The sequence below is a fragment of the Lissotriton vulgaris genome, chromosome 1_1, assembly GCF_964263255.1.
Source record: "Lissotriton vulgaris chromosome 1_1, aLisVul1.2, whole genome shotgun sequence".
In the NCBI taxonomy this organism is placed as follows: Eukaryota; Metazoa; Chordata; class Amphibia; order Caudata; family Salamandridae; genus Lissotriton; species Lissotriton vulgaris.
The window spans coordinates 606,561,198-606,586,746 of record NC_141685.1 but is presented as its reverse complement, the minus strand read 5'-3'; the positions used below and the strand labels follow the sequence as shown (position 1 = coordinate 606,586,746).

General features: G+C 43.0%; 1 protein-coding gene and 1 long non-coding RNA gene across 2 annotated transcripts in view; both read right to left on the bottom strand.

The window, feature by feature from the left end:
- ST6GALNAC3 (ST6 N-acetylgalactosaminide alpha-2,6-sialyltransferase 3) overlaps positions 1 to 25,549 on the bottom strand; it is a 1,116,254-nt gene that overhangs the window by 928,257 nt on the left and 162,448 nt on the right. The window lies entirely within an intron of this gene.
- Positions 7,521 to 7,888, bottom strand: LOC147747558 (uncharacterized). Its single transcript, XR_015299675.1, has 3 exons — positions 7,854 to 7,888; positions 7,708 to 7,762; positions 7,521 to 7,617 (listed from the first exon to the last, which is right to left on the bottom strand). It is a non-coding gene; the product is annotated as an uncharacterized LOC147747558 (long non-coding RNA).

The following is a 25,549-nucleotide window of genomic DNA, read 5'->3' as shown; positions in this document are numbered from 1 at the left end:
CCGTGTTCCACCACCTCAGAGAGCGATACGTCCGGTCGTTTACCAACACCAGATCTGTAATCTGACCTTGAGCCTGATTCCACTGTGTCGCTAGACACTCCTGTAGTGGACGCATTTGTAGTCTGGCATGTGGTATTAGCAGTATGCAGGAGGACATCATGCCTAATAGTTGCATAAACACTCGTGCTGGTAGTGAGTGTTGTGGTTGAAATCTTTGTATTAACCCAACCATTGTTTGTATCCTGATTGGGTTGGGGTATGCTATTGCCTTTTCTGTGTTTATTGTAGCCCCCAGGTATTGCTGAATCTGGTTTGGTTGCAGGTGTGATTTTTTGTAGTTCACCGTGAACCCTAGGTGGTGCAGCAATTGAATTGTCTTCTGTGTGTTGTGAAGGCATTCTTCTTTTGACTTGGCCTTTATTAGCCAGTCGTCCAAGTATGGGAAGACATGTATTTGTTGTCTTCTTAGGTGTGCTGCCACCACAGCTAGGCATTTTGTGAAAACTCTCGGTGCTGTTGTGACACCGAATGGAAGGACTTTGAACTGATAGTGTTGTCCTTCTAATACAAACCTTAGGTATTTTCTGTGGGCTTTGTGAATTGGGATATGAAAGTAAGCGTCTTTTAGATCCAGTGTAGAAAGAAAGTCCCCTTTCTTCAGTAAAGGGAGTACTTGTTAGAGCGTGACCATGTGGAAATGCTCCGAATTTATGTAAGCATTGAGAGGTCTGAGGTCTAATATTGGTCTTAGGGACCCGTCCTTTTTGGGGATTAGGAAGTATAGAGAGTATACTCCTGTTCCTTGTTGATCTTTTGGGACCTTCTCTATTGCATGCTTTTGTAGAAGTGCTAGTACTTCTTCTCTTAACAATGTTAGATGATCTTGACTCATTGGACGCTGTTTGGGGGGGATGTTTGGTGGGGTAGCTGTGAGTTCCAGGCAATAACCATGTTGGATAATTTGTCTCACCCACTTGTCTGATGTGATGTTCTCCCAGACAGGTAGGAACTGTGATAGACGTCCCCCGACCGGTGTTATGTGGTCTGGGGGGAGTTCTATGAAGTCACTGTTTTGGGGTTGAGGCGTTGCGGTTCTTATTATTTCCGCGGCCTCTACCTTTGTTGTTGTTACCTCTGTAACTGCCTCTTGAATTACCTCTGGGTGATGTTGGTGTGAAAGAGGTGGATTGCTGACTTGTTCCTGTGTTCTTTGAGCCCCCTCTATAGGTGGATCTACGAAAGGAACCTCTTTGTGTTGGCTGTTGCAATGCTCCCATTGACTTAGCCGTTTCTGTATCTTTTTTCATTTTTTCTAAGGTCTCATCTGTGCTTGAACCAAACAGTGTCTTTTGATCAAATGGTTTGTTTAGTAGGGCCGTTTGTACTTCCTGTTTGAATCCTGAAATTCTAAGCCATGCATGTCTCCTTAACATGAGCCTGGTGTTGATAGATCTTGCTGCAGTGTCTGCTGCGTCTAGGGCGCACTTAATGGAAGTATTAGTTATTATTTTACCTTCCTGTATTAACTGATCTGCCTTTTTCTGATGTTCTTTGGGGAGATGTGTGATGAGTTTTTCTAATTCATCATAATGTGCCCTATCATAACGTGCGAGTAGTGCCTGTGTATTGGCTATACGCCAGCTATTTGCCGCCAGTGATGCTACTCTTTTGCCTGATGCATCTATTAATTTTGACTCTTTATCAGGTGGAGGAGCCTCTCCTGTAGATAATGAGTTTGCTCTTTTACGAGCGTTTGAGACCACCAGCGAGTCTAGGGGTACATGCCCTTTAATAAATATTGGATCCTTTGGAGCCGCCTTATAATTTTTATCAATTCTTGGGTTTAACACCCTAGCCCTCACTGGGTCTTTGAATATTTCTTCTGTGTGACTGAGAAGACCCTTCAACATAGGAAGAGTACCTGATGTTCTTTGTGCATTAGGTAGCGTCTCTAACAGGAAATCCTCTATTTGAGGTTCTGTATGTATATCTACTTTATGATATTTTGCTGCCCTATTAATGAGCTGCACAAACCCTGTGTTATCATCAGGTGGTGAAGGCTTTGAGGGATATAACTCTGAGTCATTGTCCTCATCTGACCCTACGTCATAATTTTCCCATGGGTCATCCTCATCTGGGATGGTTTCGTCATCCCCTTGAGGTTCTCCCTCCCCTAGATCACTGTCTACATCAGACTGAGGTGTAGATGGTCTTGGTGTGGAAGGTGTAGGAATATTTGGCCTAGTGTGAGGAATAGGAGAACAGGGTGTGACTTTAGGTCGAGGAGAAGCAGGAGGAGTTATATTTGTCCCCATTGTTCTCTTTTTTGAAGGAAGAGATTTATCTTCTGTCTGTTCATTCTTTCTCTTCTTCGTGTTTACTTTGCCAGTTTGCGGATCGATAAACAAGATCTTTTGTTTGGGATCTGTCTGTTGCTCCTGAATCGGTACCGAAGGTCCTGGTTCCGAAAGGTGCTTATGTTTTCGATCGTCAGTGTTTGGTGTTTTCGGCACCGAATGTCTACTCGATTCCGACTTCCTGGGTATCGAGTGAATCTTGGACGACGAATCATATTTATGTTTCGACATGGAATGTTTCGATACCGAGCTTTCCCTTGTATGTAGCCTCGGTGTCGAAGTCGATGTCGCCCTTTTCTCGGATCCGACATGGTGGGAGTCCGAGTGTTTTGGTTTCAGTTTCGGTTTCGTTGCCGGGCCCGAGGGCGGGGCGTCGGAAACTTTTTTCTGCGGTTTGACCGGGCCCGAAGGCGGGGTCGTTACCGCACGGGGTCGGTTTTTCGGTAAGGGGACGTCGTCACTCACGGTTTGTTGCTCGATGAGTTCTTCAACCTCCGACTGGTCCCCTTCCGACCCCGACTGATCCTCTTCTTCCTCGATGTGCTCGTCTCCGAACAGCTCCGGGATCGCCTCCGACTGCATTCTGGAAACCTCGTGTCTTCTAGCTCGACGATTTCTAATCGTTAGCTTGGAGGAGAATGCTGCGCAGGCTTCGCAGTCCCTGGATTCGTGTTCAGGCGATAGACAGAGGTTGCACACCTCGTGTAGGTCCTTGTGTGGGAACTTAGCACCACACGTTGGACATTTTTTGAATGGAGTCCTTTCCATGGACTCCGGGCTTGACTGCGTCGAGAAAGGCCTCCTGTTTGTCGACGTAGATCCAAGTTTTTTCTCTTCGATTTTGAATTTGCAACGCGTCGGAATGGAAATGAAAAGCGTTCGATAACAATACCGTCGAATTGGAAAGGGAATACGCGCCGATAAATCACTTTTCTCTGAAGTTGATCTGGAGCGTCTCGATCCTCATCCGAACCCGATGGCGGAAAAAAACAATCTAAGGATGGAGCCGATGCCCATGCGCACTACCAACCAAGGGAGGAGTCACCAAAATACAAAAGACTCTCCAAGAGAAAAACAAAGTGCAATCATCCGAGCCCAACACCAGATGGCGATCTATTCATAATGTACCATCTGCAGCCCATATGCCTCGAACATATATTTTCTCAAAATCGTGTCAGGTGCGGCCTCCTTGCACGCTCGGTGCGAGATTGCCATGCGACTTTGAAAAAAAGCATTTGATTGCTTCATAACATTTCCCATTGTAACAGTTGGATGACCCCACCCATTTTAGTCATTCTCTCTACAGCCTTTAATGAGAGACGCCTCTTCACCTTAAACAGATTTTTTGAATTTTTTTTTTGCTCTATACACATATCTTATACTACACACAACATGCAACAATCATCTTGATCAATATTCAAGACCTGTACTTTAGCCTTCCACGTGTGATGGCCATGTATCTCAAACGTTACATCAATAAACAAATGTGTGTTACACGATACCCCTGGTGTGTGTGGGTGCACATTATTATGCTGCCTTTTGGCCTGGGTATTGGTGGCTCTAAGAAGTATCATCAGCCACGTGCAGAGTGCACATCCTAGATCACATGTGACAAACAGTAAACAGTAATGTGTAGATTTGTATTGCTGTACACTCTGTTGTCAGGCTTTACCAATAAAGTAGTGTGTTATATGTGAGACTTTCAGATTCACGTTTCACATACATTGCTTGACTGTAATGAGCATTATCACTGTGTATGATGTAGCCTCACTGCTGATCCTCCCCCATCCAAGCACATTCATATTCACATGTGTACGCTTCAACACTTTCAATAATACCGCACACCATTGACATGCATGTCAGCGCATATATACACAACCTTGACAACATGTGATGTTCGCCCTTCAATCTTTTTCAACAGCATCTCATTAGCGATAGTTGCCGCCCTCCCGATACTTGCTACATTAATGTAAATTGTGCATTCTGCGATGTCAAAACTGCAAAAGAAACCCACATAAGTACACCTCCTGGCCAGGCGGGAACTGAACAACGCCCAGATCCCCAGAACAATTATTCACACCCTTACGCTGGCCTGGCATATGCAAGCCCAGCCCACCTCACGTTGCGTATGTATAAATAGGATAACTACAACCCCACATGTCCCAGTTCTTCCAAACTGCCTCAGGTGATATTGCCGCATCCACCTCGCATATCACAATGCGCAATAAAAAAAACGGATCCATGAGGTGTACACCATCCTGCCAATCAACACTGGTTCTAAATTGAGAATTGATGAGAACACATTTATGTTTATGTCATTCGGTATTTTGGTTATTAACATCAGTCTGGTTGGATCTCCCATAGGACAAAAATCGAACAATAGTCTTCAAAGTCTTTCATGGGACATATCCAGACAGCTTTTCTTGCATCATATCCTGATATTTACCTACCAATCTAAGATCTGTTTATCAAAACCTAAACTCACCTAAACAACCTTGTGGACCCTCCAGATTCTGGCCCATTTATCTTCTAAGACCCATCCCTTATAATTTCCTTCTATTGACCATTAGGACCAGTCAAACACCAGCACAATTAAAATAGCACAAAACTCACCTCCTGAAACTTGGTGTTGGGGGTTAGCTATTGTTAATATTGATAACATTGTTTCCAATGTTTATAATGATACACTTGCATATACAAGCAAAATCGCATCACTATTATCAAACTTGCCCATCATGAACTCTCCATCAACCCCGACTCAGACAGACGTGATCAGAAAAGCTCTACGACCTAGGCCTGAGGTTGGTGATTGATAGATCACAGGTGGGGTGGCAAGTAGTCGGAGACAAACGTGTGAACAGGAAACTCAGGTCAATCCCCCATTTAAGCGCAGCGACATCACAATGATCCAGGGAAATTTTCCCCAATAAAGCATACATGGCCAGAGGGCTGCGTGCATTACCAAAACATCATACAGCCAGTTGCCACACAAAGTTAGGAGCTCATAACCAATGAGGACACAGCACACACTGCACACGCAGTGATCATGCAACCCTCATGTGGGACATCTGGATACATTACACACTGACCACCATTGTGTCCACGCAAGATCAAGTCCCACCTGCATTTGTTATCAGGGGTCTTATTTGTGACTCTACAGGCATGGTTCATATTCTTTTACCAAAAATGGATGGTCGGAAGTACTTTATGGCACCCTAAAATGGTATAAAGACTCTTTCAGATTGATTGTACTTTGAGACAGTCCTCAGACCCGCTTCTGTAACTGTGCTCTTGGGCGAAGTGCTGAAATAAACCAATTGCTCATTTTTTGACAAACTTCTCTTGTTTTTTGTTTTTTCAAGGTAAATTCATATTTAAGCAACATTATCACATACAGTTAATTAACATAGTGATTATTTACAAATTATTCTTTAACTTTTGTGTATACTCTAGCGGTGAGGTACGTGTCCACAATGCTTCCTTATTGTACATGATTGCTGCTGTATTGCATTCATGTACCTGCTGGTTCTTCGTCCACTTCCTTTAATACAACTGCGAATTAACATAGTTGATTTATGTACACATTGCCTGTTGTATAATCTAATCCATCTATTGCATGATGTACAGAACAACTTGTACCAGTGTATGACATCTCCACTCGTCATGTGATGGTACAGTTTTAAATAAATGAATACATTTATTTTTATAAAACAAACAATAATTTCTTCAACAAATAGCAAAAAAGCCTTAAAAACGAGAGGCAAATTGAAAATGTACCTGGCGCCAAAACCTGCGCTAAGCCATTCCCGGGCTATAATAGTCTATTTTCTCTGGAAGGTCAGGCCACAGCATCAACTGGAGCTGAAACAGATTAAAAGCGAAAGAACAAGAGGGGATCGCCCGGAGGCGAATGATTCACCCCACGCCTGAAGATCCACTATCCGCAGGCTCTTGTGAAACGCCAAAATGTCACCAGCAGAGCCATGGCCGGCTCAGTAAAACAGTAATGCTGCTTCTCAGAGCATCCATACTTTAAGTGCAGCAGGGTACCATACTTTAAGTGCAGCAGGGTACCAACTGCGCTTCAAAAATGGGGTGTTTTGTTAGAAGAACTTAGATTGTGCAGTGAGTCAAGAATGTCATACATAAACACTACGGGAGGGAGATTATATAGCCAGGGACAAAACATAAATACAGAATTGTATTCGTCCGTGCTTTTTCGATCTGTTATTAACATAAACACAATGATTACTTTCCCACGCAGTTACCAGAGTGTCTTGGACACTGTGTCATCTCCATAGCCTCGTGCTCGGAAACGAGCGGTTTCAGAGTCTGCACTGCGTGACCCCGGAATACTTTAATTTTCTAAATCCGGGTATTATGGAAATGTTGACATTTATGTACATCATCTGAAATTATGAAGTGCTGCTTACAAACACGGCATTTCACATTCTAGCTGTGACCGAAGGTTGACAGGAAGGGCTTAGCATTTTTCTTATCGCAGTTCTGCACGGATGAATTGTAACTTTTACTGGCTTCCTCATGAAAGCGCCGACATCTTAAAAAGCGTATGCAAAATAAGAGTTTGTATACGTTTGACAGGCTCGGTTAGAAGGGATCCACAAGAAAAGAACAGTTTGAAGTGCAGGAAGCTGTCTTGGCACTCCAAACAAAATAAACACCTAAGTAGTCTTTGTAGATTAATAAAAACAACTTCAGAAAAATACAATGTACAATTTATTATGTTTCGATTAAATGCTTTGAGCAACAAAACAATTCCTCCTTATGAAATGCTGACGCGTTTCGATTCCAAGACTGGGTGCCTGGGATCTCTTCAGGGCGTTATCATTGCATCTATGAAAGATGTAAAAAAACAATAAAGTTTTGTTCACAAATTTCAGACTCGACTACATTCTAGTGACGCTCAGTTAGTGTGTATCAAATCGAGACATACCAAATTGGCTCGGAAAGGGGCGCTTCAGGGGCCACTGTATTCACTTGTATGACTGCAAACTTTTGAGTATTCCGTACTCGGTTGGTAATCCCTTCACTTTACTAGCACCACGCCTTTCTGTTTTGGGAGAAATAACTGCTGTCAATGGCGTGCGTTTGCTATTCTGTTGCATAATGCTCTCCTTCAGAAGTGGTGTCTAACTTACCTTACTGGGAAGTTGCTTTAGAGGCGCCTGGCTCCTCCGTGGTTGTTAGTTCGTGGGCATCTAGGGTGTGGGCTGCCGTGAATTATGTTGCGCAGGTGTACCTGTGGAAACGAATAGTCAATATATTGGTTTCTATTTCCAAATTAGATTTGTAGGTACATCTAATTTGAAGAGCTTAAAGCGATGCATACCTTAAATGTAGTGCAATGGCTTATAGGCGCGGCTCAGGGAGCGGTAATGGCGCTTCTGTTAGAAAAACCGAAACCACTGATAAGTCGTTGTTTAAACAGTCAGAGTTCATAAAAGCTGTGCTGTTGCTGGTAAAAAGCACATTTACCTCTCGCTCGTAGTGGTGCTCTGCCGCCAGTCGCATCGGAAATGGTGATTGTGTGTGTTGTCGGTTACTCGCTATATGGATTCCAACCATTGCATTATGGGCGACGTAGTTTCTTAGGTGAAGCTGCGCATAGAGCCGTGTTTTATTGTATCTATTCTGATTCCCTTAGTGTGCGCATTTGTTGTATTAGTGCAGAAGACTATTGGCAGCCCTCGCTGGACGCGCACGGAGTGATGTTTAAAAAATAGCGGGGAGGTTATTTTTATCATCTGAGTTAGTGCTGGTGGTTATCGGGGGCGGTGTTCACAAAAAGCAAGTTGTTACGCAAAGGGGCAGTCTGTAAGTTAGTTCACCTAAGAGGCAGTCTACAAATTGATGGGGCCAAGCTCGCATGAGTTTAAAGCAGTCGGGGTAATGTTTAACAGGTTTTAAGGCGCACTATCTGTAGCACTTTTTCAACATTTATTGCAAGATTGGATGGTTTCAATGTAAACAAAATTGACCACTTAAGGTCGTTTTCATTGTGATTTTTTGCCACGTAGTGTTCCACCATAGGTGCAGTCAAGACTCTATTTTTAATCCTTGACCTGTGCTGGCTGATGCGCAAATTGACTTGTTGACATGTTTTGCCAATGTACAGCATGGCACATGGACATTGTATCACATAAACAACGTTCTTGGTCCTGCAATTATAAAATTCGAGATGTTTTTCCATTTATTTCCTGCATGGCACAACTCACTGCCTTCAATGGTGGTTGAACAAGCGACGCAATTGCCACATTTGGTTATGGTGGCCTATAACTGGTTTCAGATTCCAGTTTCAGATTCCACTGCGCCAGCAGATCATTTTTCTTTTTTGGTAGCGAGACGTCAGCCCTCATGATCTGCTGCCCAAGGTTCTGTTTTTTTTTGTAAGCAAACATGGGGCAGGGAAAGGAGCATTCTAAATTTTCAAGTAGGTGCCAGTTCTTTAAAATGACTTGCCTGAGTTTATGCGTGTCAGGCCCGAACGTTGTGACACATACTAATCTGTCCAATTCCAGCTTCTTTCTCACTTGCAGCAAGCACTCGCGAGGGGTAAACCGGGCTCTTTTGAACGAATGCCTCAATCATTTTTTGGGGTACCCTTGTTGTTTCATCTTGTTGCAAAAGGTGTGGGCATGTGTCTCGTAGTCATTTACATCTGAGCAGTTTCTCCTTATGCGTAGGAGTTGCCCATAGGGCAAGTTTGTTTTTAAGTTCCTGGGGTGGGCACTTTTATGGTGCAGAATGGTATTCCTATCAGTATTTTTCTTATACAGGGATGATTTTAGCTGTCCAGAGTCATATTTCATTTGGACATCCAGGAAGGTCATGCAAGTGTTACTGTGCTCAATGGAGAATTTAATGTCCCCATGTCTCGTATTGAGCCACTCGTGGAACGCCAATAGATGAGCCTGGCTCCCATGCCACAGGAGCCAAACATCGTCTATATAACGATACCACAGGATAATGTTGTCTCTGAATGGATTGTTGTTCTCCACGAATCTTTCCTCATATTGCGCCATGAAGCACCCCTTACCAAGCCAATTTGGTATGTCTCGATTTGATACACACTAACTGAGCATCACTGTCTTGTGTTCTATAAAGGATGTTAGCATTCATGTTGTTCTAAGTTTGTTTTGCACTGTTATTTTGTTGTAAATTAATATGTACAATAATGTAAATATATGGATGTATAGTGCCTTTTTGTCGTAAAAATGATTTTTCATAAATTTCAAGTATATACAAATAGCTGGTACTAATAAATACCTCGTCAAACTTGAGAAATGCTTTTTTGACCTGTTGAATTTTTTGTAAAAATTGTGGTGGGTAGGCAATTTTCATGTTGTCTGTATTATAGACAAAAGCATAGAGGAAGGAAGCTTTCAGGAGGCGCACTGAGAGTGCAGCCCTATGAAGGGGGGAAAATGGGTCCTAGGGACCTACCAGACATCCCCTTGAAGGCAGATGCAATCACTCACTGCACCAGCCTGCAAGGGGATCTGTTTCCCCTCTTAAAAGCGCAGGCTAGTTGTTGCATGGACAGTGAAACACAGAGCAGCTGCTTATTAGCTGCTCAATTTTTCACTTGAATGCACTGCCCCCAGGGCAGCATGAGTTTGCAGGTGATCTGGAGGTAGCGCATTCAATGTAATAGGGTGCACATTCCCCGTTTGCATCTGGCGCACCTGGTTTAAGGTGCACCGTTGCGCAAACAGTGAAAGTGCGCCCTATGCTTTACTTTCAAGAAGAGGTGATTTGTCTATGCGTTGGGCCATGAAGGAGGGGAGATCCTGGATTTTGCCTCCTTCTACACGTTTGGCTTGGCTATGCCCACCACACTGTAGAATTTAAAGAGATAAACAATTCAGCAGGGAGGAACAAGCAGCCATCAAAAAGTCACATGACACATGCAGTAGTATGCATTGACAGCTGCACCTGGTATGGCTTCAAGGTGCACTATCTATTTTAGGTAACAGTAAAAAAGTGTAAAATGACATTCAGGTTCATTTGCAGCACACCTAAGTAATTGTTTGTTTAGTGACAGCTATATTGGTACATTGAAGGAGATAATGTTTAAGATTTATAATAGTTGTGTTGGAAATTGCCCTTTTTGCAGGGATATCCCCAACATTTTTGCTTCTTCCTCCTTTGTTTTTCCTGACCTATAGTTGTTGGCAATAGGACTCTGGGCACTTTACCACTGCTGATCAGTGCTAAAGTGTATATGCTCTCTGTATAAATTGTTATTGTGATTGGTTATCCATGATTGGCATATTTTTTTTACCAGTAGGTCCTTAGTAAAGTGCACTGAGTGTGCCAGGGTTGGTGATTCAAATTCTACCAGTGGGCCTGCAACACCGATTGTGCTAACCACATGAGTAGCCCTAAAATGGTCTAAGGCCTGCCACCACAGTGCATGTGTGCAGTTGCTAACTGCCATACTGACCTGACCAGTCTCCCTACTGGCCAGGCCTAACCCTTCCCTTTCTTTACACATTGAACACCTCTATGGAAGGCCCAAGGTACCCCCCTGGGAAGGGTGCAGTGTATGTGAAAGGGAGAGCATGTACTAGTGTGGATGACATGCTCCGATAGTGAAATACTGCCAATTTCATTTTTCACTATTGAAAGAATATCTTGCCCATAGGCTAGAATGGGGAATGCTGTGTATAATGTTTGCCTGCATATCTTCCCAAAGGGGCAAGATGGAAAATTAAAGTCTGGTATCCCTGAACTCAGAATTTAATAACCCATCTTTTAGGAAGGATGTTTTTTAAATCCTATGTTTGAAAACAGCACTTGTGGCTGTTTTCTTGTCTGACCTTTCTGTGTCCCCCCTATGGTGGCAGGAGGAAATGGGCACTCCACCTGAACCAGTCGGTAAAGTTAGAAACTTAGGAGTCATTTTTGACGATAAACTCCTTTTTCACCATCATGTGAACTCGGTAGTTTCCTCATCATTTAATACCTTACGGAAAATCAAGAAACTACTCCCCTACCTTCCAAAAACGGCAGGAAAAACACTAATTTCAACACTGGTGTTTTCACAAACTGACTATTGTAACGCCCTCCTCCTGAACGCACAAGAAAAGGTCATTTCTAAACTTCAGATGATACAGAATGCCTCAGCCAGAGTTTTACTGGGCATTTCAAAATTCAGCCCCGTCTCTAAACATCTGAAACAACTGCATTGGCTCCCGATCAGAAGTCGCACAAAATTCAAGTCCCTTTGTATTGTCTATAAGGCAATTAACAACGTTGGACCTAAATTTCTCAGGAACTCATTTAAACCTCTCACCACCCCCAGAACGCTTCGCTCTAATACTGCCCACTTGCTTAATATACCCAGAACGAGTAGAGTTAACTGGGGAGACAGATGCTTTACCATCGCTGCTGCAAAATTGTGGAACTCCCTTCCCCTTACCATGAAAACTAGTCCCACCCTGATTATCTTTAGAAAGCAACTAAAGACATGGTTGTTTTCTCAGTAACCTGATCATTAGAAAATATAACGACAGGTTTAAGTGATCTCACATTAGTGGTATCAAACATAGCTCACAGCGCCGAGACACCCCTGGGTAATTGCAGTGCTTTAAAAATTGCATAAATAAATAAATACATTTGCCTGTTTGTGAATTGACTGTCTAGTTTGTGAGTGACAGGGGCTGGGGTGGTTCCAGGAGGCTGGGTGAGTCAGCACTAGGCTGAATAGCTTCATCTGCATCTTGAGTGGTGGGAGGGCATAGCACCTGGGTCTGAATAGGGCTGTGCCTGCCTTCCATAATGCTGACTCCACCTCCTGCTGGGGAATTGATGACCCTGCACCTCTCTCTCTCAAAGGAAAGAAGGAGTCATGTAAAGAGAGTGCTCTAGGACTGACCAGACCATGTTTGGACTAGGCAAAGGCCTCTCTGCCTTCAGCGAACAAAGGTAATATTGGTATAAAAAGGGGACCCAGACCCCAAGACTTTGGGTCATCCTGGAATCAAGAAAGAACCTCTGCCAAGGAGAAAAGCTGAAAGACTGAAGAGGAAGGACTGTCCTGCTGTGTATTGTAGACTGACCTGCAGTGGCTATTCTGCCAAGGAGAGGGGAAGGACTTTGCCGTTGCTGTGTCCCCTGCTTGAAGAGATATCCAAGGGCCTGAGAAGAGCTGGCCTCTTGGTAAGAAGTCCCTGGAACAAAAATACTTCACCCCCAGCTTCCCCCCTGAACTCTGCTGTGTGAGTTCTGACCTGCCTATCAATCAATCAGGGTTTGGTGAAGCGCGCTACTCACCTGTGAGGGTCTCATGGTGCTGAGGGGAGTGTAGGGCAGCTCCAGGCCGGTCGAAGAGCCAGGTCTAGAGATCTTGTCTGAATGAGTGCAGGTTAGGAGAGCTCCATATTCCTAATGGGAGAGAGTTCCAAGCTGTGGCAGCGATGTAGGAGAAAGCTCTTCCTCCTGACCTGGCTTGGCGGATGCGGGGGACCTCTGCCAGTGCAAAGTCCACTGAACGGAGGTTCCTTGTGGGTGCGTAGAAACTTATTCTGTCATTGAGGTAGCTGGGTTCGATGTTGTTGAGAGCCTTGTAGGCATGTGTGAGTAGTTTGTAGATGACCCTCTTCTCGACGGTGAGCCAGTGGAGTTCTCGCAGGTGAGGGGTCATGTGATCATGGCGAGGTGTCCCTAAGATTAGCCTGGCAGCTGCGTTCTGGATCGTTTGGAGTTTGCGTAGTAGAGATTTGTTGATTCCTACGTAGAGGGCGTTTCCGTAGTCTAGCCTACTTTTGATGAGAGTGTGGGCGACTGTCTTTTTGCAATCGGGGGGAATCCATTTGAAAGTCTTCCGTTGAGTCTGTAGGCAGTTGAAACAGGTGGATGAGATGGCGGTGATTTGGCGGTTCATGGAGAGGGAGGAGTCTAGGATTATGCCAAGGTTACGTGCCTGGTCCGAGGGAGTGGGAGGGGGCCGAGGGCAGGTGGCCACCATGAGTTGTTCCATGCAGTGGGGTGGGTTCCGAAGATGAGAACCTCGGTCTTCTCGGAGTTGAATTTGAGACAGCTGTCCTTCATCCAGGTGGCGAAGTTCTTCATTCCCTCTTGAAAGCTGAGTCTGGTATCTTCTGGGTTTCTGGTGAGGGATAGTATTAGTTGGGTGTCGTCAGCGTAGGATACGATGTTTAGTCCATGTCTTCTGACTAGGTTGATGAGGGGGGCCATGTAGATGTTGAACAGGGTGGGGCTTAAGAAGGAGCCTTGTGGGCTCTGCAGATGATGTCCTTGGGTTCGACGAAGGTGGTCAGTTGGGTGTTGACGAGTCTCTCTGCTACTTTGGCCACAAAGGGAAGGAGAGAGATGGGCTGACAGTTCTTTAGGCCAGTCGGGTCCGCCGATGGCTTTTTGAGGAGGGGCTTGACTTCTGTGTGTTTCCAATTCGGGGGTAGGTGCCCGTAGACAGGGAGGAGTTGGTCATGCGGGCTAGCTCTGGAGCGATGGCCGAGTAGGCTCTGTGGAAGATATGGGGGCGGCAGGGGTCTGTGGGGGCTCCTGAGTGAGTTTTCTTCATGGTGGTGGTGATGAGATTGATGGAGGCGGGGGACCAGGTGGTGATGGTAAGCATAGTGGAGATGGTGGTGGTGAGAGTGGACGCATTCCTTGGTTCGTTGAAGGTGACGTAAAGGGTCATGATCTTATGGTGGAAGAAAGTGCTTAGCTTTTTACAGAGATTTTGGGAGGGGGTGATGTCTGAGGCTTGGCAGGTGGGTTTGTTGAGATGAGTGATGATCTTGAAGAGTTCACTGCTGTTCGTTGTGTTGGTGTTGATCTTTTTGCTGATGAAAGTTCTTTTGTTGTCTCTAATCAGCTGGTGTTAATTCCTCATGGCCCTTCTTCTATAGTCTGCGTGGGCTGCCGGGGTCTTCTGTTTCCTCCACAATTTCTCGAGGCGTCTACAGATGCATCTGGACTCGAGGAGTTCCGTTGTGAACCAGGCGGCTTTCGGAGGACGTATGGTGGTAGCTTGTCTCAGGCGAGCTAGTTTATCTGCGCAGCTGGTGATCCACCTGTGGAGTACCGCTGCGGCCACTTCAGTGTCGATGAAGGAGGCGGGGGGTTCCTGAAGGAGGGTGGAGTTGAGGAGGTCCACATAGATCTTGCTCCAGCTTCGTCAAGGAGGTAGTGGATCTATTCTGGGTGCGGTGCTGGATGAGAAAGTGAAATGGATATAGTGGTGATCGGTCCAGGCTTGTTGGGAGGTATGGGTGACCCGGATGGGTGACCCCGATGTTAGCCGCAAAAATGGGGTCAAGAGTGTGACCCGCCGTGTGAGTGGGGGATTTTACCTGTTGCTTGAGTCCCAGGTTGGAGAGGTTCTCCAGTAGAGCGTTTGAGTCGGGGTCCTGGTGGTTGTCGAGGTGGAGGTTTAGATCTCTGAGTAGGATGTAGTCCGTGGAGGTTATGGTGTGGGATGCGGCAAGTTCAGTGATGGCGGTAGTGGGTTGGGTGCGAGGTCCCGGTGGTCTGTAGATGAGTGAGCCTCGGAGTGTGGTCCTGGGGTTGGTGTGAATCTGGAAATGGAGGTGTTCTATGTTGGGAAGAGTGGTGTTTGTGTTAGGAGTGGAGAGTTTGAGGGCAGTTTTGTGCGCGATGGCGATGCCTCCTCCTAGGAGGTTCTGGCGGTCCAATCTCTTGAATTTGTAGCATTCAGGTAAAGCCGTGGCGATGTCCGGTCCGGAGCGTGCGTTTATCCATGTCTCTGTGAAAAAAGTCACAAGTCAGAAAATAAATTCCCTTTGGGCAGGTGAACATCAATACAAAGGTACTTACAAACAATAGACTCACTAAGACATAAGCGTAACAAGGAAGCAAATGATAAAAATGGAAAATTCAAACACGTGAAAACACTGTAATAGAATTAAATCTTAGTACAATTTATTGACATATATTATATTGATTAAAAATTGGGAAACAAACACAGGACGGAACAATAATAAATAAAAAACATTCCAATAAAAAAGGAGGTACAGGAAAAAGGACTAAATTCAAATAGCACAATTATTTTGAATTTTCCTTGATTTCTTAATCCACATTCACTCCTTGAGCATCGACGCGTTTCGGCGGTATGAACAAAATATGACCGCCTTTATCAGGGTATATGTATACCTGTTTCCCAATATTTCTGTAAATTTAAATAAGATTGGTCTAAGTTATAATTGATAGACACATCAAATCATATTTAAAAACACAATTAAAAAACATAATGTAAATATCCTACTCTGTCTTTGAACATACATAATAACATTGCTTCCAACATTGCAAAATACATTAATAACAAGACATTACATTAAACAGTTGCATTTGAATTGATTACATATGAAATAAATAACAAGCAGGTCCACATAATAGACAGTACCTTTCAATAACTCACTTGTATAATCCTTCATAGCAAATCTACCCAAACCAGCTTGGAACATATAGCCAAGGGCAAGGAATTATCAGAAAAAATGTGCACAGAGGACTAATCCTTCAAGCTAAGGTGGCAATAATAAGAAGCATGATACATCACCTACCTCGGGCATAAAACAAATATTTCAGTGCATCATAAGGGGTATACTTCCTCCTTATCCTTTGCTTGAGATATTCGGCCAGCGAAATATCCTTTTAGTGTGTGTAATATTCCTAAACATAACATGAATAGATATCTAGTTTAGTTTAGTTGTTGCACAATCCATTACTATACTCCACAAGGCTACCTGACATATAGCATTTAAACAAAAAACGAATATGGAAAAAATATATAGACCAACATGTGACTATACATGTTAGTGTCGCAAGCCAAAGCGAGGCCAGCCTACTATATAGATGTCTGGACACCTCATTGCCGTAATCATACTCTACCTCTATTTATATTTAAGCGAGTACTCCACTTCCCAGATGATACATATTTCCGTTAGCGACTACTCGGGTAGATACCCACAACGTAACTAACATATTTTATCATAGAGTTAGTCCCGATAGGATAAAACCGGGTCATAATATGGAAAGAGTCTGTAGTGATATAAAGAAACCGCGTTCATAATGCACCCGATAGAGCCCACAAAGATATACATGGAACAAGGAGTGATCATCTCTGTTAACAGAACCAGACCTGGTCACATGCATAGCTATATATTCGCACAGCGTCTATTCATTTTTGTGACCGTGATCACTTTTGCAATATTCTAACACGGACTACTCCTGATAATTTTGATCATACTGCGTTCAACTTACTAATTTAAAAAAAGTTGCTGAAGCATAGTCCAAATTTCGTATTCAGTAGCAAGTCCAGCACTATAGCTGAATGCTGTAAATAGACGGAAATATCATTAGTTCCTACTTTAAGAAGCGATTATAAGCAGCTGCTCCAATTTATCAAATACCAGGGTATACTTACATAAAAACTTTAATATGGACCCAGCAAGGATTTTACACATATATAATATGGAGAAAGCCATTTATGATAGGAAAGGCAGAAGGGCAAGATTACTGGGGGGGAAGATTTGGCGCCCTATTGAAGAGTGGAAGAATAGTAAGGCATAAAAACTCTTTTTCTCCTTGGGTTATGTTAGGTTATGACTTATTCTGTTTTGCTTTATATGCTCAGCCTTTGGGTGTTTTTCATTTTGTTTTCTCTTCATTGTCATATTATTTTGGACTGGTTCTAGTTGTATGATATTATATATGAATGTATAATGGTGAGAAAATCCTGTACTGTATTCACTGCATTGTAATTTACAGAAAAAGTGAAAGAAAATAAAAAAAAAAAAAAAAAAAAAAGGAACATTGAAACTGCAACTACAGAATTATAACTTACGAATTACAAGCTTCAAGCATCTACGTGAATATTCAAGTACTACTTAAAGAAACTGGCAGCCCCAGCCCCACCAGTGACCTTGATACCGGTAAGGAGTTACGGCTTGCACCAACCAGAATGGAAATTTAAGCGTATTATTACCGTACCGCGTACTGGGTCCATATTATTAAAGTTTTTATGTAAGTATACCCTGGTATTTGATAAATTGGAGCAGCTGCTTATAATCGCTTCTTAAAGTAGGAACTAATGATATTTCCGTCTATTTACAGCATTCAGCTATAGTGCTGGACGTGCTACTGAATACGAAATTTGGACTATGCTTCAGCAACTTTTTTTAAATTAGTAAGTTGAACGCAGTATGATCAAAATTATCAGGAGTAGTCCGTGTTAGAATATTGCAAAAGTGATCACGGTCACAAAAATGAATAGACGCTGTGCGAATATATAGCTATGCATGTGACCAGGTCTGGTTCTGTTAACAGAGATGATCACTCCTTGTTCCATGTATATCTTTGTGGGCTCTATCGGGTGCATTATGAACGCGGTTTCTTTATATCACTACCGACTCTTTCCATATTATGACCCGGTTTTTTCCTATCGGGACTAACTCTATGATAAAATATGTTAGTTACGTTGTGGGTATCTACCCGAGTAGTCGCTAACGGAAATATGTATCATCTGGGAAGTGGAGTACTCGCTTAAATATAAATAGAGGTAGAGTATGATTACGGCAATGAGGTGTCCAGACATCTATATAGTAGGCTGGCCTCCCTTTGGCTTGCGACACTAACATGTATAGTCACATGTTGGTCTATATATTTTTTCCATATTCGTTTTTTGTTTAAATGCTATATGTCAGGTAGCCTTGTGGAGTATAGTAATTGATTGTGCAACAACTAAACTAAACTAGATATCTATTGATGTTATGTTTAGGAATATTACACACACTAAAAGGATATTTCGCTGGCCGAATATCTCAAGCAAAGGATAAGGAGGAAGTATACCCCTTATGATGCACTGAAATATTTGTTTTATGCCCGAGGTAGGTGATGTATCATGCTTCTTATTATTGCCACCTTAGCTTGAAGGATTAGTCCTCTGTGCACATTTTTTCTGATAATTCTTTGCCCCTGGCTGGTTTGGGTAGATTTGCTATGAAGGATTATACAAGTGAGGTATTGAAAGGTACTGTCTATTATGTGGACCTGCTTGTTATTTATTTCATATGTAATCAATTCAAATGCAACTGTTTAATGTAATGTCTTGTTATTAATGTATTTTGCAATGTTGGAAGCAATGTTATTATGTATGTTCAAAGACAGAGTAGGATATTTAAATTATGTTTTTTAATTGTGTTTTTAAATATGATTTGATGTGTCTATCAATTATAACTTAGACCAATCCTATTTAAATTTACAGAAATATTGGGAAACAGGTATACATATACCCTGATGAAGGCGGTCATATTTTGTTCATACCGCCGAAACGCGTCGATGCTCAAGGAGTGACTGTGGATTAAGAAATCAAGGAAAATTCAAAATAATTGTGTTATTTGAATTTAGTCCTTTTTCCTGTAGCTCCTTTTTTATTGGAATGTTTTTTTATTTATTATTGTTATTTATTATTGTTCTGTCCTGTGTTTGTTTCCCAATTTTTAATCAATATAATGTATGTCAATAAATTGTACTAAGATTTAATTCTATTATAGTGTTTTCACGTGTTTGAATTTTCCATTTTTATCATTTGCTTCCTTGTTACGCTTATGTATTAGTGAGTCTATTGTTTGTAAGTACCTTTGTATTGATGTTCACCTGCCCAAAGGGAATTTATTTTCTGACTTGTGTCTATTGTGGTACCCTATCCCTTTGGTTTTGGGGTCCCTCTCTCTTTTATTAGAGTCTGTGAAAAAAGTGACATCAGGAGTGAGAGTGTCCAGTAGGTCCCAAATTTCAGTGGCCTGTCGGTGGAGGGACCGGACGTTGAGGTGGATGCAGTGTATGGTGTCGGTGGCTGAGGCGGCTTGAGGGGTAGTGCGTCTAGCTGTGTCCGCGTTGGTCAAGGAGAAAGTGCTACGGCAGTGCGCACATGAGAAAGCTCCTTGAGTGTTATGAGGAGCAGCTTGTAGGCAGAGCTGGAAGTAGCTGGGTTTGAGAGTGAGGAGAGTGGTGCTGGTGTAGCGGTAGGGGCCTTGAGGGCCAGGGGTTGTGGCGCTGGGTGCGGTCTAGACGTGGACGGGCGCAGACGGGCTTGCCTTTGGTGCACCTTCGGCGCGACCGCTGCGCGACCGCACAGCTGTCGCTGTTATCTAGGGGAGGTGTGTGGGATCAAGGAAAAAAGCAGGCGGGAGGCTGGAGGGGGCGGGGCTTATGGCGAGAGTGGCAAGGCGCTACGGCGCTGAAATTACTGAGGGCACAAACTGTAAGTGAAAAGGAGAAAGAAGCACGAACACACACAGTAAAGAACACAACACACAAAACCCCACATGCGCTGATGCCAGGAGTGCGTGAGTACGATGATCACGAAAACCTGAGGCAGAGTCGGGCGCGAGGCTCAAACTCTGCTGCTGGGGTCAGAAGAGGCTTTGCTTTGCTGGCGGAGCTGCCAGGGAACGTGTTACCTGGACCGAGGTCTGGTCAGCACATGCGCTCCCCCGCAGCGGTCGCGGTTATCAAGGGGAGGTGGGTGGGAACAAGGAAGAAGCGGGCGGGAGTCTGGAGGGGGGCGGGGCTAATGGTGAGAGGCGGCAATGCGCTACTGCGCTGAAATTACTGAGGGCACAACCTGTAAGTGAAAAGGAGAAAGAAGCACGAGCACACACATTAAAGAACACAACACACAAAAACCCACAAGAGCTGATGCCAGGAGCGCGTGAGTATGATGATCACGAAAACCTGAGCCAGATTGGGCGCAAGGGTCGAAATCTGCTGCTGGGGTTAGTAGAGGCTTTGCTTCGCTGGCGGAGCTGCCGGGGAACGTGCTACCTGGACCGAGGTCTGGTCAGCACATGCCTAGAGTGCTTGATCCATTTGTGGGGCCTCTGGAGGTTGTTGCCTGCTGTTTGGGAAGCTGGAAAAGAAAAAAAGAAGAAGATCTACAATTTGCACGCATCGCTCGCTTGCGGAGCGCATTGCCGACAGTGCGAGAGAATTCCCATTGCCGCGAAGATTGTCACAGTGCCTGCTGCCGCTGCAAACCGAAGCATCATTCGCTTGCAGCGCGCTTCGCCCCAGTGCGGGAAGACTCCTGTCACTGCGAATATCATTGCAGAGCCTGTCGTCGCTGTAAGACTGTCGCATTGCTTGCTTGCGGACTGCATCCTGTCGCTGTGAACATTGTCGCCAACGCCAACACATCGAGGGGCTGCGGCAGAAGAGGATCAACGCTGTGCCGCGCATTGCCACTGCACTGAAGATTGTCACCGTCCCGAAGATTATGGCACCGTGCCTGTGTGAGACGCTTCTACCGGAAAACCTGCACCCCGGAATCCACACAAGGTATCCTGTATCGCAAGGTATTGCATCGCTCCCCATACAGTTCGGATTTGTCGCAACATACAGCTGGATTGTCGCATCGCCTCCCCAGGGTCTCAGGAGTGATGCATCGCTTGTTTTTCGACGCTGCAGTTGCCGCTCAGAACTTTTGTCCCATCTACAGGTACTTTGGGCTAAAAGTGACACAACTGTGGATTATTTTTACGCAAACCCTAGAACTCTTTGAAAATCATATTCTTGAAATGTGTATGGTGGATTTTTGTCATTTTGGTCTTGTGTAGTTTAGATAAAGATAGTTTATTTTTCTAATCTGGTGTGCAGTCCATTTGGGGTGTTTTCACTGTGTTACTGTGAGTGTTGGTACAAATACTTCAAACATTGCCTTTGATAAGCTTGTCTGGTCGTGCCAAGCTACCAAGGGGGTGAGCAGGGGTTATCCAAAGAGTGTATCTCCCTTACCCTGACTAGAAGCAAGAGTTTCTATTTGGACTTTAGTACCTACCTCTGCCAACTAGAGACAACTAGAGTCGTAACAAACTTTCTTCGGCTTTATTTTGTCATCCAGTGTAAATAAATAAATACTCTCTTCAGTGCCCAATCTGACTTTAGCAGAACATCAGCATGAAAGAAGAATACAAAAATACATTTTGTAGTTTATTAGGTTTTGAGATGTATTGCTCGATTACTTAAAAACAGATGTTGAGATGTTCAGGAACTGTGTAGTCTTTGGGCATTCTAAGTTCTTATACCTCATAATATTTCATATGCGCCCCAGAAGTACATTTAAGAAACATATATGCACATTTATTGACCCCTGATCAAATTTAGACTTTAGTTTCATGATTAATGAGGTAATGCCTATTTTGTATGTTATCATAATCCGTTTTAATGATATAGATAAAGTGAATTAAAACACTAACTCTGACGCATGCTACATTAGATATTGGTTGCCTACTACTGGGAACGGTGGTCTCCAGATGAGAGGTTAGTCTTCACTTTAATAACACTCCATAAGAAACAGCTTAATAAAAAAAATATGCCCAATGAAAAATTATAATTTTGCAAATTGCCAAGAGCACTTAAAAATGTATCCATAATGATAAAGCATATTTTATTGGTTGTGTCCCATATAACATACCAAACATTTCCAACAACACAATACCAGGGAATAACTTTGATCAACATTCAGCATATTGCTTCACTTTAAAACTAATGAAGTAGATAATAAACAGATTATTATATAGTTAAATACACATAAAACCAAATGGCACATAAAATTTCAGACATAAAATCATAAAATAATCTTTTATCATAATTTTTGATGAAGCAGATAAACTGCTGAATCCCTTTAGCTGTCACATAAAACCGATTATGACACATCTGAGAGAAACATGACAAACATGCACAAATTATGCTAACTATACACTGATGAATTATGAGAAACAAATCAATGATAAGACTCAGTTACTGCATCGTAAATGCATGCTGGTAATCGTAGGGTAGATGGAAACACATACATTAAATAATATAGGTTCATAGTAAACCCGTTTAAGTTGCTAATGCAATGTGTATCATTCAAAAGGTAAATGTGATTTTTTTAGGTGTTATTAGGTTTCTTACCATTCTTATCGAAATAAGGTTGTAGGTGAAGTATTTAATGAAATCTAATATGATTTAGAGATATTTCCGTGTGATGTTGAAAGGTTTCATTCTTATACTCCATATTTTACATATGTGGAATTGTGCACCAAGTGAGAAAGGAGTAAACAGTGGCGGCTCACAGAGGGCGTGCTGCGGGCTGTGGGGTCGGGCGGGGGAGGGGCAGGATGGGGGGTAGGGGAGTCAGACATATGATGGGCAGTAGTAAAGTAAGTAAATAAATACAACTATTTACCTTATGCTCGCTGCATTGCCAACTTGACGATGAAGCAAGGCAGGGTAATTAGTTAATCCTCCACCCTTCCCCTTCCCTGCCCTACCTCACCACCCTGAAGCACTCCCTCTGAGAGCCGCCACTGGGGAAAAATTGTGCTACACATTTATACTACAACCAAATGTTTTAAAACTTTTAGGGAATAATATTCAGATATGTATTAATATGATCAGCAGCAACAATAAAAATAAAATATGTTTTAAAATGATTTTACACATTTCAACTTTGAAAATGCAGTAATATAATATATAGTTGCACATGCTATTTAGAACAAAACAAATGTTTTATGAGTGCAAACAAGTTGAAAGAAATATTTAAGGTCTCAAAAGGTTCTAAATGAAATGTATATTTCCATTATTTTATATTCTGGATTTCATGAGCTGAATTCAATTTAGACCTGCATTAGTTTGCTTGATTCTCTTCTTTTGAGAGGCTCAGTAAACTTACAATGTGAAGGGAAACTATATGTCATAGAGTTCCCGCTTGCCTACTAGGACTGGTAGCAACAATTCCATACCTTGGGAACATCTGCCATGAGAAACTATCCTCTTGAGCTCACTCATGTTCTTTTGCAAAAGCACTATTGTGTGAAAGTTATATACCCGGTAAGATTCAACAGCTGTCGAGATGGTCACCAGTCAGTCAGTAATTACTTTATTTGGTTTCAAATTGTAGAAAACCATAAAAGTACATGCATAGAATATTAATACATTTGTATAGAGGAAAAAACACTGATTAAATAATTTAAAATACAATTGAGTTAAAATGAACAGCAATGAATTAAAAAGGAAAAGGCAGCAAAATTCATTTTTAGGTTCGTTCTGTGTCGGATAACATTTTTTAAGAATCTAGCGAAGTTTAATGCTAGGAGATCAGACTCAAGAAGTTGAAGAACCAGAAAGGCGGGCGACATTGACGCAGTCCGAGAATTTTTAAAATAGGAACAAGATATGTATTACAGAAAAGGATCAAGTGTAAAGTGGATTGGGGGGAGACATCGTCACAGGGACATTGGGGGAGCATCTGCTGCAACCAGTCATTGGGATTTGGAAATGTGACTAGCCGAAAAAAAGTATTTAGCCTAAAACTGGTCAACAGGAATCTATCATAACTGCTTAAATTCCAGGTTAGGTAGGGCTGGATCAACATGGAGGATTTAATCAGTAGAGCATGCTGAACCGTGGGTTTGCTGGCTTCCACGGTCAAACGAAGCTCCGTTAAATGGCTTAAGCATCAATTTTTCAAAGTTTTCCTTGAAATCGATTCCAATGCTTGCGGGGTAAGATAGAGATTCTCTAAGCCCATGTTATAGAGAAACCCTTTAATATATCTAGGCCAGCCAATCTTGTTGTTGTTTTCTAGCAGAAGACAGTCCCTCACAATGCTTTGAGTGAAAGCCAGTTTTTCTGAGGTCCAAAGATGGTGCCATAAGAGTATGGGCTCGACCCTTATGATGTCAGTAATGAAGGACAGGCCCAATTCTAAATGGCAGGTAAATGTGGAAGTACCCTGGGGAACAGCAAGCAAGAACCTCAGAAAGCTGTTTTCTACTTTTTGTAGGGAATCTGCCTGAACATAACCCCACACCCCAGCCCCATAAGTAGCAACACTGATACATTTAGACTTATAAATACAAATCAGCTCCTTGGGCGCTCCTCTACCTAATCTCTGGGTACATTTTACCAGGGCCATAGCTGATTTTAAAAACTGCAGTTTTCTTGCCTCAATGGCTCTTTTCCAAGTGCCCTTTTCGTCTATTAGGACGGGGAATACTCTATGCTAGTGCTGTTAAGGTAAATTGCTCGCCCTTTAGTTCTTTTATGGCCACAGTTCATAATGAAGGTTTTTTTAATGTTAATTTTTAGGTCTAAATTTGACATAAATGAATTATAACAGGACAGTGAACGCTGAAGTTCAATGGGGGTGCGGGCGATAATCACTGCATCATCAGCGTAAAGGAGAGCGGGAATCTGACGATATTGAATTAAGGGTAGGTCCTTTGCCACTTCCAACATAGCTTTTTCCAGACCATTCGTGTACAAGATAAAAAGGAAGGGGGCCAGGACGCAACCCTGTCTGACTCCCCGCTCAACCCTGACTGATGCTGTCAGCTCACCTCCCATGCCAAATCTCACTCGGACTGTGGCATTTGCGTACATTTCCCGTAAAAATTTAACTAGCACTAGGTCAAATCCCATATCTGTTAAAATGGACCATAGCTTCGAGTGACCCACGCAGTCGAACGCAGCAGTAAGATCTACATAGGCCAGATGAAGACTGACACCTTTTGCATCCACATATTTACCCTTTAGCAGGGACAGATTTAAAACCTGCTCAATGGTACCCAGGCCTTCCCTAAATCCATTCCGAATATCAGATATGATCTTATTTTCTATGGACCAAGACTGTAGTCGTTCTAAAATAATACGCACCACTGTTTTTCCAAAGGAATCCAGTAAGGAAAATGGACGGTCGCCCTTTTTGAATACTGGTATCAAGATAGATTTTGACCATGAATCCAGCAATCCGATTTTACAGGTTGCATCTAATACCCTAAGTAGAATTGGGGCCAGAGATCCATTTTAAATTTGTAGAGGTCAACCAGGACCCCATCGGGCCTGGAGCCTTTCCCCCTTTGCTGGCTCTTAATTCATCCTCGACTTCATTTAGCGTGAAATCCATTGCAAGGGGAAAGGAAGAAAAGCTGATACTGTTCAGATTTGTCACTGCGGGGGCAAATCTGTAGACGAGCTAGCTAATGTCCCAAATATTTTAGAAAAGTGGGTAATCCAGGACAGTTCGTCTATTGTAACCTCAATTTTATTTGAATCACTGGGACCTGACAAAAATGGGATATTTATCACTTTCCAAAAAGCGGCACTGTCATTTGATCGACAACTTTTGTGTAGTTCTG